Genomic DNA, 17,006 nt, shown 5'->3' with positions numbered 1-17,006 from the left:
GTTGCTGATAGTGGCTGTTTTGGGATGGATATTCCGAGTTTTGCCTGAGCGAGACCTTGGTGGTCTTGTCCATGAATTTGTCGTTTTAATTTCCGTCTTATCCATGTCTTCATTGGCTCGTTTTTTTTGAATTGTTTTCGTGCCTGTTGTGGTACCCTTGTGCGCTTTTTCTAGGACTGTTTTGGGGAGGGTTGTGCCCTGTTTCGGACAGTCGAGCACGGTGGACTTGTGGACTGTTTTGAGCAGGAAAAATGGGTTGTGATACGGGTCTTGGTGGCTGTTTGAAACGGGCTGGTTGGAGGCAGCATTTTACTCCGTTTCAGACCGGCATTGGGTAGTTTGCTAGGTGGTTGTTTGGGACTGGGTTGGGTCTTAAGGATGAGTGCTTGAGGTGAGTTTATGAGAACGCAAAAACTGGGCATGAACCGTGTATTCCGGACTGTTTTGGGGCGTAAGAATGAGTGTTATTGGGACAGCTTTCTGTGCGTTTTGGGATTGTTTTTGGACAGCCTATTTACGGCTGCATTTAGACGGGATGGGGACAATTCCCATGGTGAATATGGGTCATACTTGGGACGGTTTCCTATGAGTGTTATATGAGTTGTTCGAAACTGTTTTAAGGCGGTTTTTAAGCGAGAAAGGGGCCGTGTTCGGAACTGTTTTACCGTGTCATGTGATCGACCGCGCCCGGGGTCGGGGCCGTGCTGTGAGGGGTGGAGGCCTTGTCCGTGGGTGGTGGTCATGGACGGGTGAGGGCTTGTGTTCCTTGTTATCCTTCTCCCTTGTCCTGGTGGTTTTTAATGTATAGTTGCTGGGCTCATTATGCCTTATTTATCGGGCTTAACATGTTCAATCTATCGAACTTGTCATGTTTATTTAATTGAACTTGTCACATGTATTTAGTTGGGTTTACTATGTTTTACTAATTGGGCTTGTCATGTTTTGTGAGCTGGGCTTGTATGCTTCATATTATTGGGTCAACCCAATATCAAGGCTTAGATTTATGATTGACCCATTTGTAGTTAGTCACATTTCATCTCGTGTTTTACATAACGTAATTCGTTAAATATCGCTCATTTATATATTTTCCTCACATGATTTATAATTGTGGAATGCATTATCTAATTATCTCAATTGTATATGAAATGACGTGTTTTCAGTTTAACATGAGACTAAATTAATTATTTATGCCTTGTGACTAGTAAATGCTTTAGCCTACATTTTAGCCATTTATATTAAGCTCTGGTTTTGATTATTATAAATGGTCCATTTCCATTTATTTACATTTTTATTCAAGTGAGAAATATTGAAGAAATGGGTTACTTATTCATTTTTATGATTATGATTTGGCATGATATATCTCACTTGGATTATCATCGGTTCATTACATGTAGTAGTCTCTTTCCAAGTTGATTCGTATCGCTTGGTTGAGTCGTATTCGTTTGATAATGCCTTTATACTATACCGTATTGCTCGACTTATCTTTACGCCTCTTTCGGACTGTCCTGCCGATTGTGGGTTTAGCTCATATTTTCCGCCTCTTTCGGACTGTTCTGCCGATTGTGGGTTCTCGATTTCCGATCTGTCTTCGAGTCTTGGATGCGGACTGTTCTGCCGCATGTCGAATCGGGGACCGTTCTGCCCCGAGAGTCTGGCCAGATTTAGACTAGGACTGAGTCTTGGGAGTACCACTGTCGTCCTACCAGGGGAATTATATATTTATATATGAGTAGTAAAGGTCTTGCTTGGTTATAGATATTGGTATTTGTCTGTTGTTCGTCTTGGTCCTATTGGATACTAGGGGTGAGCTATAAGCCCTCTAGTTGCGATATGATCGTCGGGATTGATGTTCCCATCCGTTCTTATGGTGAGATGCAAGCCATAAGTATGAATGTGACATTAGTAGTCACGTCCCGTGCAATGTTTGCTAAGTGGTTTTCCAAATAATGGCTACGGTTTCTAATCTCATATCTATGTTGTAATTCCTTGAAATGAGTACTTTTGCATAAATGACCGTATTCTTGTCTCTCATATTATTTAATTGTCTCACATGATTAGTTGAATCTCCATTATGCTAATATTGATCTATCATATTCCATCTCATTTATTTGCCATGCTCAAATATAAACTTGATATTCATATCTTTTGTAAGTATCTTACATGACTTACCTGTTTTAGTTCTTTGTTATGTTCGTTTCGACATTTTGTGGCTGGGAGAACCTTGAGTTACTCCCCACTGACTGTGGCGTTCATGTTTACATGAATGGCATGTATTAGTTGGTGCATCTATGGGGTGAAGACATGTGTGAGCTAGCGAGCACTTTGGCCTTTTAGTCGATTTATTAGGATTGTTTAGACTCACCTTTTATTGTATTGTCATTCGAGGGATATCTTTTCCCTCACCTTGACTATCATAATTGTACAATTTAAACTTTCTTTCCGCATTCTTTATTTATGTTTGGATTTTAATGTACCCGCGCTTTAAATTTTAAAAGTTTCAAAAATTTCCTAATTTCCGCTTGAATTTATAAGTTATGTTTTCCGCTTTATCGCGGGGTGTCACATCAAGACTACATCCACCACCCAAATGTCGGAAGAACACCAAAGAGACAGAAACCCCTAATACAAGGGCCAACACACACCCTTACCAAATAAAGGCAACAAACAAGGCGTAGAGAATTGGTCAAGAACCCCGCAAAAGACATCCAATTTCACCTAACGACACCTCCCAGGACCACCGCCATATAAGCAACAAGGCCGAACAAAGGGCTGATAAAGACAAAACTCTAGAGACACAAGAAAACAAGAAAAGACAGACCATACCAGGGGTGGGGGGAATGGGGGGATCACCCCTAGGTTGCACATACGGTTTACGGTGACAGGACAAGGGTACGAAGGGACGGAAGTCCGACTCAGATGGGGCAAAAGAGGCAGACCCAACAGACGGTCAAAACCATCACACAAGAACCCCGCAAAAGACACCCAATTTCACCTAACGACACCTCCCAGGACCACCGCCATATAAGCAACAAGGCCGAACAAATGGCTGATAAAGACAAATTTCTAGAGACTCAGGAAAACAAGAAAAGACAGGCCATACCAGGGGTGGGGGGAATGGGTGGATCACCCCTAGGTTGCACATACGGTTTACGGTGACAGGACAAGGGTACGAAGGGACGGAAGTCCGACACAGATGGGGCATAAGAGGCAGACCCAACAGACGGTCAAAACCATCACATTTTACTAAAAAAGGAAACAACCAAAAATAACGTCACACGCCATCCATGAACACCCAAGCCATGGAAGTCCGAAAACCCATCAGACGATCATAACGCAACACACACCAGACACGCACACCAAACCTTCCCGTGACCACTCGCACCAAACACATACACAGAGAACGAAAAACATTATTGATGAAGAAGGAAGGTCGTAACAGCGGAACTGGCGAAAAGCAACAACAACAAGCTCCACCACTTCAAGCTTGACAACAACAAGCTCGAAGAAAACAGGTGCGAAATCCGTTTCAATAAATTGAAAGTTCAGACCGACGGGTGACTGTAGAAGAAGAACTGAGGGATAAGCCTTGAATGCTGGAGTTCGTGATGCAAGAAAAGATTGCGCTAAAGCCACAATAACGACAGACGAGTTGAGACAAGGATGGACCGCACATCGCACACCAAGGTGAACCGCAGTCGGGGCAGAGAAAAACGATTGTGGGGGAATCATTCCGCCGGAGATGAGCAAAGACACCGTCCCATCTCCGGCGGATGGCCGGTCGGCAGAGGAGCGAGAGTGTGGGTTGGTGGCCGTACGTGGTGGATCAGGTTAGGTTATAATTTGGGGGTTTTTGATTTGGGGGAAATTAACTTTCTCTCAGTGCTTTAAGAATTAAGATAAGAATTGTTGTAAATACTTCTTCTTAACCAATATATGTCTCAAATGAACTTAATCTTTATAAGAGCATATAATCAAAACTACATATTTCATCCCCGTCTTACAAAAAAACTCGTAATTGCTCCGACTCTTACCCATCAATGATTTGTCATCATCGTCATAAGGATTTAAGAAAGTGTAGTAAATAATTGTGGACTTGTGCTTTCATTCAATATGGAATTATGGATCAAGTTTCGTGCTTTCTCGAGTAATCAATGATAAAATAAGGTACACTTAAAAAAAAAAAGCAAGGTCAACATATATCATCAAATCTAAGACAATAAAATATTCCATCTATTTCGGTCATTTGTTTACCTAGTATATTCTCTTTTTCTAATTACAATGAAATGAAAGACTATGATACGACAATAAAACATCCAATACGTATATACAAATAATAAAATCACACCCATTAACAATGCTTTCATGTATTAAATTAACGTTCTTGTATAATATAACTATTAAAAATACAAATGCTTTGATGTACAAAACAAATCTGAAATCCATAAAGTACTCCATAAATGAAATATTAGAAGTTACATACAAACCCACCATAGTTGCATTATCATCTCTAAAACTTCACGTACAAATATCATGTGGGTAATGTTCTTCACACTTTAATGTATATTATAATTATATAGAGGCGAGTTAGAGAATCAATGTAAAAGTAGAATACTACCTAATTTATACCATTAAGTTTATTATTGACAAAACAATTCAATTCTAATAATTTAATATTATTTTTATATTTTAAGAAGCCAATTAACAAAAAATAAAATATGCAATAATAGCGTGAAGAAGATTATAATTATAGAGTGCAGACTAATAGGAATATTTATAATAGTTGGGCTTCAACCATCACCTTAAGGTTTTGGTTGAGTTGGTTCATCTATCATAAATATTCCTATTACAGACAATAAAAAATCAATATATTCAATTTTTACATTCTCATGATCAAGTTCATGCTCGACTTTTCGTCAATGTAATTTTTGATGAATTAAAAGTGTAATACTATAATGAACGATTGATGGTCTAATTGAATGGGTGGTTCATATAATGTTAACAATGTTCTTGGTGGGAGGGTGTAGTAACCAACTTACCATTAATATCATCATTATGTTAGTAAAAAGATATTTGTAGTAATCGTATTGCAACTTTAGTTCTTGATCTTTAAATACCCGCCTTTCATTGTTCCTGAAAATTAAATAAAAAAATATAAAATCAATTTATGCAAACACTACCATGCAAGAATACATTACTATTAAAAGAACAAAAAAAAGAACAAAAAAATCAATCAATTTATCCGAAACTGCAATGCAACATTGCATTACAAATTCCACGGAAAGAACAAAGCAAGTTACATATTACAAAATTACATATGGACCAAATTTAATGAAGGTGTATGATATTTATAAGTAGCCATGAAGCAATGTTCCAATTAGTTTAGGAATCTGCTTTGTATATGTGTGTGAGACAATCACGTTTCTATCAGTTTGTACAACTATTAGGATAGAATTGTGGTAGAATTATACCTCAGTTATTCGTAAAGTTTGCATATTAGTTAAAGACTTAGAGTTATTTATTAAGCGGAGATGTTTTGCAAATGTTGGAGACTCTATAATCGCTCGAAAAAAGAGTCCTTTAATAATATAGACTAGAGTTAATGCCCGTGCTATGCACGGGCCTAGCTGTAATATTTTACCGTGCATAACGTTGAAATTAAAAAACGTTCAAGCTATTCTGTATAATTCAAAACTCTTGTAAAAAATATTTAACCTTTCCCGCGTTTGATACATTGACCACAAATAGGATTATACATCCACTTGTATATAAGTATCATACAACCAAGGAATAAGAATCCGAGGTATAAAAATCCGAGCTTATATGTATTTTCTCCATCAAAGTTTATATTTTTAACGTGCGAATTAATTAATTAATGCCGTTATAATTCTACTTGACTTGAATTTGATGGCCTACACCAAAAAGTACAACAGGGGGTGAACCAATTCAAAATTAAGGCTTATCCTACACAACTACTAAATCATAATTTAGCTCAAAAACTTTAAGCTAAATATCTCTAGTACCTAATTGTTTTAATGTTCTCATCTTACCCAAAATTTGGAGTAGAAAATTTCTTCTCTCCCTATTGTTCTCACGTCCTCATCTATATCCAAAATTTAGATATGGGAGTCGCTTTTGACTTGAAAATGATCTTCTTACTACTTGCCATCAATTATTGCCTTTCCTTGAGCTGATCTAATTGGCAAAGCCCGAAAAAGAGTTGAGTTTAATGACAAGAAACTCCTTTCAAAGGAAGGAATGCCAGGCAACTCAAAGGCCAACCCAAGATCAGATTCATGTTATCGCTTCCTCTAAGAATAAATATACCTACAGCCAAACGGGACAACCATGTGGCCAATGCATCTTCGCAGCTGCACTTCTGCCTGTGAAAGCTTACCAAGATCATATATTTATGTCGAGCTTGTCCGATAAGGATCGGATGTGGTTGGAAGTTGTGGCAATAGATATAAAGTTGTATTATGAATCTGATGGGCCATATTCTGCACCCGCTGACCGAGTCAACATATTGACCAAGGTCAAGGCTAAAAGACAACAAGTCAAAAGAAAAGCGGCCTAACCGACGAAGCCCGTCGGCCTGTCACTTGGGTCTCGGCTCGGCAACTAGCCGGCCGAGAGGCATATCCGTATACTCACATCCGGTCCCCTCGGCATGGAGTCAACCAGGCCTGCCGGCCTGCCATGGGTCCCTCGACCGAGGGTAAGACAGTCTTTCCACCTGCTACGACCACTTGGCCACTACGTGACAAAAGGTGAAAGTCTATAAATACTCATCATCTCTCATTGAGAAACGGACTGAATAATCTGGTATAAACTCCCTTATCTCTCTACAATATACTTTGCCAAGTTAACATACAACTTATCTCTCTAAGTTTACTGACTTGAGCGTCAGAGTGAGTACGTTCGGCCCCAAGCCGAGCCCTCAGTTTGTTCATCTTTACTGGAAAGAGAGTAAAAGGAAGAGACGAGCAACGACATCATTCTACAAACTCAAGTGGTCACAATCCTGCTCCGGAATTACACCCGAAACAATTGGCGCCGTCTGTGGGAATACGTACTAGAAGCTAGTCACCTACATTACCAAACACACACAAAAAAAAAAAAACCCATTCAACGAGCTAAGAAGATGTCAAAGCAACAAGAAACTGTGATTGAAGGAACTGCATTCTTCCAGGATGACACGTTCCGTAATTCTGAGATCGGGCAGTCCCCCACCGGCCGAGTCACTGAGCCGGTGATGTTCGGGATGCCGAAAGAGCCAGAAACACCGCTGCCTACCGACCAAGTCACTGTCATGGGACATGTGGTCGATGCGGCCAAATTAAAGCTATTCCTAGACCTGATGGGTAGTACGCCGATTACCCATGTCACGACGACGGTAACGGCAGCGCATCCACAGGTGACCAGGGCCCATAAAGTGACTCCGAACAACTTGTCCGGAGCGATACAAGGAGCTGGGCATGCTAGAACGCCAGCAGAGCCCGTGGTGCCAGTGGCAGACCTGAGTCCTTCCCCCACTCGCGGGAGGACAGCGTCGCCGCGGCAACAACGAGGCCAGCCCCGAAGGAATGAAAGAAGTCCGACTCAACAAAGTCGGACAAGAAGCCCTTCCCACCAGAGGGAGAGAAGCCGGACTAAGGTTGCGAGGAGCCGATCGCCGCGTGTCATTCGACACGTGGTCAGACAGCCCCTCAATACCTATGTCCTAGAGATCCCTGTGTCGACTAAGCTGAAGCTGCCGCCCTTATCATACAAAGGAGATAGCGACCTGACCGACCATGCCGAGGCTTTCGAGTCGTATATGTCGGTATGGGAGCAGCCTGATGAGGTGTGGTGTCGAGTCTTCCCAACAACCTTCCATGGGATGGCTCAGAGTTGGTACAAGGGGCTACCTAATGGCTCGATATACTGTTATGCCGACCTAAGAGACAATTTCATAGCCCAGTATGCTTGCAACAAGAGAAGGGCCGTGGAAACATCAGATCTCCTAACTATCCGACAGGGGGAGGACGAGTCCCTCCGAAGCTACGTGAAAAGATTCGACGCTAAGGTTCAGCAGATCCGTGAGCTGAACACCGAACTGGCGGCCTTCGCGCTGATGAAAGGCCTCCCGAAAGGCGAGTTCAAAAACGAGCTGATCAAGTGCGAAGACCTCAACTTAGACTCCGCCAGAAAGATGGCCGACCGAGCCGTAAAGGTGGAAGACTATCACAAAACCTGGGTAGGCCACAGTGAAGCTGGGCACCCAGAGAGGAAGAGCCGCCGGGACAACGTAGATGAAGGACGCCGTGACGGGAATAGGTCACGACCTGAGAGATTTAATAGGAAACAAAGACTCGGCGGGCACCGGGGAGTTCGGGACCATACAACCGAAGCGGTGCACAGAGTCTCACCCCCCTGGTCGCCTCTCCAGCCGAAGTCTTTACCCTAAGCAAGAATGATGGGCAGAAGTGGGCAAGGCCCCCCAAGGCAAAGGGGGACGGTGACACAAGCCAGTTTTGCGAGTACCACGGCCACACCGGCCATAAAACTGACAACTGTCGACATCTAAGGAACGCCATCGAAGAGCTAATCCGAAGGGAGAGCCTCAGCAAGTATGTAGCTGGAGGCCCAGGAACAAGCGCCGACGGGGCGAATAGAAAATCAGTATTCCAACGGATGGGAGTGATCCAGGTTGTCATCGGGGGAAACGAGAATGGTGGGTCAGCTAATGGGCACAAACGGCACCTAAATGAGTTATACCAAGCCATCAACTTTGTGCCTAAAACAGCGATCCCCGCTTCCACCATCCCCGATATAACCATCGGAAAGAAGGACTACGAAGGAGTCGTCGCCCCGCACAGCGACCCGCTCGTAGTCCACCTAGATATAGCCAACCACTTGGTCAAAAGGTGCCTGATTGACACAGGCGCCTACACGAACATCATGTTCAGGGAGTGCTTTCTTAATCTCGGTCTGAAGATTGGAGACCTGAGCCCCTGCACTAACCCGCTATACAAACTTCTCGGGCCGACCTGGTACCCCAGGGTCAATCGATCGCCGGTGATGTTCGGCCAAGCGGATGCGGCCAAAAATGTTTTATCTGAGTTCGTGGTTATCGATGGTTCGTCTGCCTACAATGTTCTCATAGGCCGAGTCACTTTGAGCGAGGCCGACGCAGTGATGTCCATCCGGGCCCTGACATTGATGTACGTCTCGGACCGAGGTGAAGCACAAAAGCTCGTCTCAAAGGACGAGAGAGATGAAATAGTCAATATCCAAGTGTCTGCCAGAGGGTGCAACATGCAATCCTTCAAAGTGGCGAAGAAATCGGAGAAAGGAAATAGCCCATCCTTACAGCAGGAGGGCGAACCGATGAATACTAATGTCGGCATGGTCGAAGGAGCCGAGACCGAGGAAGTGGAAATTGACCCAGGGCGCACCGTAACTGTCGGTGTCGACCTGGAGCCAAAATTCAGAGCTGATCTCCTAGACCTACTGAGGAAGAACAAAGATGTCTTCGCATACTCAGCTGCCGAGATACCAGGCGTGAGCCGGGAGGTGATCGTTCACAAGCTGAACGTATTCTCCACCGCTCGGCCTGTCAAGCAAAAGATGAGGAACTCCTCGGCCGAGAAGGATGAGGCCATCAAAGCTGAGATAGACAAATTATTAGCGGCGGGCTTTATAATGTCTTGTACTTACCCTGAGTGGCTAGCAAATGTTGTAATGGTGAGGAAGTCGTCAGGGGCGTAGAGGATGTGTGTTGATTTTACCAATCTTAATAAAGCGTGCCCTAAAGATTTCTATCCCTTGCCTCGAATAGATAGTTTAATTGACGCCACGGCAGGCTACACTATGCTGAGCCTGCTAGACGCCTTCTCCGGGTATCATCGGGTATTCATGGCCGAGGAAGACATGCCTAAGTGCGCACTCATCACCATTCACGGCACATTCATGTATAAAATGATGCCGTTCGGTTTGAAGAACGCTGACGCAACTTACACTAGGTTGGTGGACAAAGTGTTGCAAAATCAAAAAGGGCGAAACATCGAGGCTTACGTCGACGATGCTATTGTAAAAAGCAAGTCTGACAGCGAGCACTTAGCCGATTTGAGCGAGACATTTTGTTCACTAAGGAAATATAAGATGAAGCTTAACCCAAAGAAATGTAACTTCGGTGTCCGGGCCGGCAAGTTCCTCGGCGTGCTTGTCAGCGCCAGGGGAATTGATGCCAATCCAGAGAAAGTCAAAGCAATACTAGACCTACCGGAGCCGAGAAATCGAAAACAGGTTATGACGCTGACCGGAAGTGTAATACCCGTCCTTTTAGGGACCCTTTGACCAGCATTGACTGACCTTGGGAGCGGGAATAGTCTTAGAAGTAAGTGCTGAAGTCATCTTGGGTTGCGTGTTAAGAGTGGTACTCGATAGAGTAGAGGCTACTCGATCGAGTAGCTAGGTTACTCGATCGAGTAGGGGGCTACTCGATCGAGTATGTTGGGTACTCGATCGAGTACCCAGTTTTCAGCGAGGGTTTTATATCGCGTTTTGTTAAATCCGCAAATCACTTCCGCCACTTTCCTTCTATCTTTCAGTCGCCCCTTTCCCTCCCCTTCACCTCAAAACCTCCATGGAAGCCTTTTTGAAGATCCATGAACCTTAGGAGGGCGTCACTTGTGTCGGGTAGCGGTCTCTTGCTGAGCTTTCTCCCCAATAGGTATGTCATAATCATCATCGGTGTCCTTGTTCTTTAGTTAGGGTTTGCCTGTTAGTAATAGACGATGGTACTCTGGTTGTAGGCGTTGCTTGGTCGCTGGACATGTTGTCTGTCGGCATGGATTGGTTGCGATGGCTTAAAGGTAGGTTCGCCTACTCAGTTTCTGTAGATGGTCTAGCGTGTCAGTTGGTTGTTGTGTTGTGTTTGTTTGTTTGATATAGTATTGGTATTGTGATTTTGGTTGTGATCGTTGTCTATGGTTCGCGAGGCGTGGCCTCGGCTGAGTGGGGTCACTTGCGGGAGTGGCTTCACGCCCTAGTTTCGCCTTCTGTGGAACCCGCCACAGAAGGGATGTGCACATTAATGGACAGGGTTATCGCTCAGTAGGATGAGCGGGGATTTGGTGGGTACGGCTGCGGTCCCCCACTGGCAGGACTGGTCCAGTGGACAGTCACTGACAGAGGATGTTGGTTTGTTGTGATTGTATGTAAGACTGTTAGCATCGTATTGTGTTGATGGTTGTAGTCGTTATTGCTGCGTCGTATCTCAGTACTGACCTTGTGTGGTTGTTTGTTTGTTATGTGTCTGCTGTGATCCCCTATGGTGAGCAGTCGGTCTTAGTAGGTGTTGATGTTGTTGATAGCTGGAGTCCGGGCAGGGATGAGTCCTCACGAGATATGACGGTCTTAGTGAATAGTCTTTGAGTTGTACCTTTATATTGTATTTTGGTTTAAATCTCTTGTAATAAATCTTTATAGTTCTTTTATCGACATTTGAATATTGCTATCCTCGGGCAACCGAGATGGTAACACCCTTATATCCTAAGGAAGGCCTAGTTAAGGCTCCTCTGAATATGGGGGTGTTACAAAGTGGTATCAGAGCGACGATTTTGGAACCTGTAACAAATGAACATAATGAACGTAGAGACTCTAATAAAATGAACCTGGTGTATGTGTAATGGGAGCCCCAGCTGATGCTAGGTTTTGGGTGAGTAGGCGCCCTCATTTCAAAATCTTGGCCCCATGACGCTTAAGCCAGTCACATGGTATGAGAATGTGGAGTCCGTGTGTCTATGTGAGATATGTATGTTAACTGTGCCGGAGCTACCTCCGGTTAAGTCTTTGTTAGAAGTTAGTTGGGGTGTGACGGTAGTATTTGGGCCGTGTAAAGTAATTGTTGATAATATTATTGAAGTTCTTTGAATGGTTAGTAAGCTTATATGATAGTTATGAGATATGTGACGAAGGTGATTGCTAAAAGTTAATGATGACGGAAGTTGTAAGCGAATTTGTGAATCCTGCCGGGATTACTATGATGATAGTTATAGAAATATTGAGTGATAGTCCGAATATTAGCATATGGTAATGTGTATGTGCTTTGTTAATTAGTTGAAACTTTTCCGCTGCGTGACAATTGATTTGAGTAAAACAAATTGCTTATAATTGCGTCAAAGAATATGGATAGATTGAGTTGTTATGGAGAGTATATAATTATGTGTTATAGGAAAGTATAAGTTAAGGTTAGTTACATGTTTCATTTTATGGTGAAAGCGAGTGTGACAGCAACACGTTAGGACAAGTTTTAAGTATGATAGGATGACGTGACTAAGCCTAAGAGTGACTCGGTAGCAGGTAAACCGAGTTGGAGTAGTTGTGTAGCGTAAGGTGGCATACACCTTGTTAATAAAGTGATACGTGGTGCGTGAGTATTGATTGTAATATGTGATCGAAGTGATAATTAGTGCCGAATTCCGAACTTAGTTTGGAATCGACACGCGGTGTTATTTTGCAGGTATCTTTGATTTACGTCGTACTTCTGACTGAGTACTTAACTATACTTGACCGAGTGCGGGTGTTTACTAGACCGAGTAGACCTCACTCGATCCAGTAGGAAGCTATGAGGTCGGGATGTGGGAAAAATTTATGCAGATACTCGATGATTTAGCTCCTACTCGATCGAGTAGGGTAGTACTCGATCAAGTCCCCCAGGCACTCGATCGAGTAGGTTACTGTACAGCAAATCCTACGGGTTTTCATAAAACCCCTATTCTTCCTATTTCTTTCCCATTCTCCTCATCTTTCCTCTATATTTCGAAATAGCTAAACCTAATTCCTCTCAAAATCTCTCTTTCTCTTGGGTTAGTGGTGATTCTTGGGGTTGATTTTCTTGTTTAATTCCGTTCTTTTGCTTTATTAATCAATCAAGGTATGCTATTCTTCTTAACTTACACGATTGATTGTTTTGAATGTGTTAGAGAAGTGAAACAATCTGAAATTCCGATTATTATGATCAATTTGCACTACTACAAATATGGGCAAAGGAATCACTAATAACACACCGGTTTGACTTTCAAACCGGTTTCTTATTATAAGAAACCATTTATTCTACAAAACCGGTTTCATAGAGATCGATAAGAAATGCGTTCTAGATAAAACCGGTTTCTTATCTTTTTCTCAAATAAAACATTCACTCTAATAATAGTGGGCCTTAGAATATTTGGTACTTCCTAATTAAACAAATCTCACGTTCACACTACTTCATATACATTCCCAGAAGCTTCGTGCCAACCCAAACATTGCCGCCGTTTTTCCGTGCCAATTTTCACCCCAAAATTATTCAGTTGTAACATCGAACCATTATTCCATCTTCTCTTTCGTTTATCACCACCGATCATCGGAGTAGTAGTCGACGTCACTGGAGCCCTCTTTCAGGTAATTTTTTTATGTGAATTGCAATTATGCTTGCGATATTGATTTTGTGTGTGATATTACAGATTTGGGTTAATTGATTACCTTATTAAGTTCTTATATTGCTTCACTTTAATCTTTTGTTCTTAATTGGTGTTAATTGATTTCTTCTAATTAACTGCAAGTCGTTTGAAGTCAAGGTGTTATTTGGTTCTTAATTGATCATGATATGATTGAATAGGTTACAAAAGTAATAGTGATTGAGATAGTGTTTGGACACTTCAATTTCATTTGAAATTATGATTTGAAATGCAGAAACTGAAATAGTATAATTTCACTTCCTTTAGTGCCCTTTAATTACAACCTCTTATATGTTATACTCCGTATTCATCTTTATGTACGACTTTATGTTTTTGGGTTGTTTCCTAATTACCTAATACTACTACCCTATGTGTGTACTAATAAAAATGAGTTTAGTATATGCTTCGATATTGTATGAATTTGAAGTACTATTTTCTAATTAGTCTGATTGTTATAGAGAATTTAGAGTTGGAGTTTATCAGTTGATCAAGTCCCATTCTTTGAATTTAATTTCAGTTCATTATTATTGTTCAATTGAGGTTTAGTTCAATATGGAAAATTTCAGTTCATTATTATTGTTCAATTTAATCATTTAGGACGGTTATATCCGTTTTAAAGGTAATATGGGTCAAATACTACCATATATAGATAAATGGGATAAAAGTTTGTTATTCTCTAAACAGTCTGGTTTTTGTCTTATCTGCGTATTTGACCCGTTTTATTGTTTGGGACAGAAATGTCCGTCTTAAACATAAATTTTTGTTTTTCTTGTACTATGCATGGCAAAGAATTCCAGCCTTGAGTTTCATTCGAGTGATGATGTAGACTACATCACTAGATAAACTAAAGTAAGTAAAAGAGTGTGTGATTATTAAAGCAATCCCCATATCTCTACATCATAGGTAGGTAGTTAGGTACTCCACATGAGCTAATCAATAAGGTATTGTGTAACTATTGATTTCAGACTTGAGTTTCAAAATCCAAGTTTTCTGTATGGGAAAGTTTAAGGTAGTGTTATATAAGTTCAAAATCAAAATTAGCAGTCATTCTGACCATATGGCACCTTCATTTATCTCTGACCCTGGTGTTTTTGCGTTAATTCTTCAGAGGAAAGTGACAATGTTTATTAATTTATTTTGCCCTTGGCGCGACCTCTATCTTGCTCAGTTTAAACTCCTAGTATTCAGGCCATTATACTGTACAAACCAATTGATAAATCTGTGCTTAGGAATAGCCCAATTGCTCTAAATCTGCCTATACCAATTAACAGTCTGATTGTGATTCCTTAAGATATCATAACCTGCTGCTATAGTGTAATCTCTAGGCCAGTGTAACCATTTGCCTTTAGTATAACGATCTTTATATTCATGTCTTCTAGGGTACTTATGATTGTTGCCTAGCGATTGAGGATGATGAACAAGGGATCCAAATGGTTGCAATTGGGCAAGTGCACATATCGGGGAAATAAAAGTGACTCTGAATCATTTCAGGACTGTCACAAGATTATCTTCGAGTCTCTATTACTGAAGAAATTGTGCCAACCGCACCATTGCCATGTCCTAATGAGGAGTGTAGTGTAGTATGCCTAGCAATGTACGCCTTTGTTTCGTGGCCAGCTCACCTAATATTTCCAAAGAAAAAGGTATGATCGTACGATACCATGCCCATCACTTCTGATTTGATCTTGGATAATCGTGTTATAGAAGTAAGATAAGTTACTTCTACTCTCTGATTGATTTTTTTTATACTGTCTGTAAGTTTGATAAGCAACGCCCCTGTCACTATGCTTAACAAAATTTATTAATACTCGTATCTGTTATAGCATTTTGTTGTTCAAATTATGAGGTGATTTTTGTTGCTAGGGGTATTATAAAATTTAGCACTCTTCACCGAAAGGACATCAAGAAAATTAAAAATAATCCGGTGAGATGGATGAACATATAGGTACGTATAACAAAATCACTAAAATTATGCACTCTCCAATATTTCAATTATAATATTAATGTCATGTGAATATTGGATTTGTTTGTACTTGATTATAACAGTGTCCCCGTCAATCTCAAGCCTCGAAGGATTGTGGATATTTTGTGTGTCGTTACATAATCGAGACTATTGCAAGTAGACGACCGATAATTCCAGATCAGGTAGCTATCAAACTCACATTAAGCTTTCTATGCATTTCTTTTTACCATTGCCCTAAAAGTGAGATTGTATGGTTATACATCGACTTGTTTCTTATTTGTTCACTGGATTGGTTTATTATAGTTTGAGGACCTTGGGAGATCTCCCTCCCAGGGGAAACTAGAGTCCTCAACTGGATATGTTCACCAGTTTCTTCTGTTTCAATACCCCTTCTTCTCTGATAACCTCAAAAAGAGCTTTACGAGTGTTAATCAATTTTATACCTTCGTCGAGAATCAACAAATTTGACTCCGCTGAGTCTCTCTATCTGCATTCTTAAGAGTTCCGGGCACTGTCCTCTTAAGACAATTATTAAAGCGCAGCTGACAAAGAGGGGTCATAGTTGTGGATGCATTATCCCTTTCATTTCTTCAGCTGTGCCTTAAGCTAAGACAAAACCTTATGAGGCAAACCCCTGGAAAAGGTCCTCCCTTGTCAATCATGCTTAATTCCCTTGTGTAACAGTCACAAGACTCACAACTGGCTCACTAGCCCTATTATTGTTTTGAATTTTTTTTCTTGCAGTACTTTCTTTCCCGAATCTTGTGGCACTTATAGCAAGAGAGAATTGACGAGATACGAAATATGTGGTTAACATATTTATTCAGTCAAATGGGATGAGGAAATTGAAGATCATGATACTATGGATGGTGGTGAAGCTTGATTAAATTCTAATCATTGTTAGAGTTTTTTTTGTGGAACCTATTATTTTTTTTTTCTATTTTTTAGCTTATAATTTTAGAGCGCAGATATTTTATTTTTTAGCTTGATTAAATTGTAATTGTTAGACTTAATTTTGTAGTAGAAATAATTTGGATATCATGTGAATGTATCAAATCCGACTTTTCTATGATATATATATAATTTATAGGTTAGGTTATTATTATTTTTGTGTGGAAAAAGAGTTATAAGTACATTTCGGAAAAAATATTTGAAATTATACATAACAGTTGCATTAGGCACATATTTATGCAAATTAAAGAGACCGGTTCTGTTGAGAACTAGTCTTTTAATGTCAATTAAAGAGACCGGTTTTAACTTGCAAGCGGTCTATTACATACAAAGTAAAGAGACCATTTTTAACCCATAACAGGTCTCTTACAAAGAAACAAAGAAATCGGTTATTAGTGATAACAGGTCTCTATATAACCAACAAAGAAACCACCCATTACACCGGTTTCTTAGGCTAAGACACCTATGAGATATAGACCGGTTATAAACCGGTTTCTTATACCTTTTTTAACCGGTTTCTTATACATTTTTTGTAGTAGTGTTGGTGCTTTTAATTGTTGAAATATGATTCACATGCCTCCTTTTCATGCTTGTTGGTGACTAATTGCTGT

The 17,006-nt window shown here is 41.0% G+C and overlaps 1 long non-coding RNA gene across 1 annotated transcript; it reads left to right on the top strand.

The window, feature by feature from the left end:
* The first annotated feature begins 13,178 nt into the window (after positions 1–13,178).
* Positions 13,179–16,515, top strand: LOC141631514 (uncharacterized). The gene is made up of 5 exons (XR_012537647.1): positions 13,179–13,425; positions 14,861–15,124; positions 15,345–15,426; positions 15,528–15,626; positions 16,189–16,515. It is a non-coding gene; the product is annotated as an uncharacterized LOC141631514 (long non-coding RNA).
* The last annotated feature ends 491 nt before the right edge of the window (positions 16,516–17,006 follow it).

This window comes from Silene latifolia, chromosome 2 (genome assembly GCF_048544455.1).
Source record: "Silene latifolia isolate original U9 population chromosome 2, ASM4854445v1, whole genome shotgun sequence".
NCBI classification, from domain to species: Eukaryota; Viridiplantae; Streptophyta; class Magnoliopsida; order Caryophyllales; family Caryophyllaceae; genus Silene; species Silene latifolia.
Note: the sequence above shows the minus strand (reverse complement) of the source record. Positions and strands in the feature narration are given on the sequence as shown.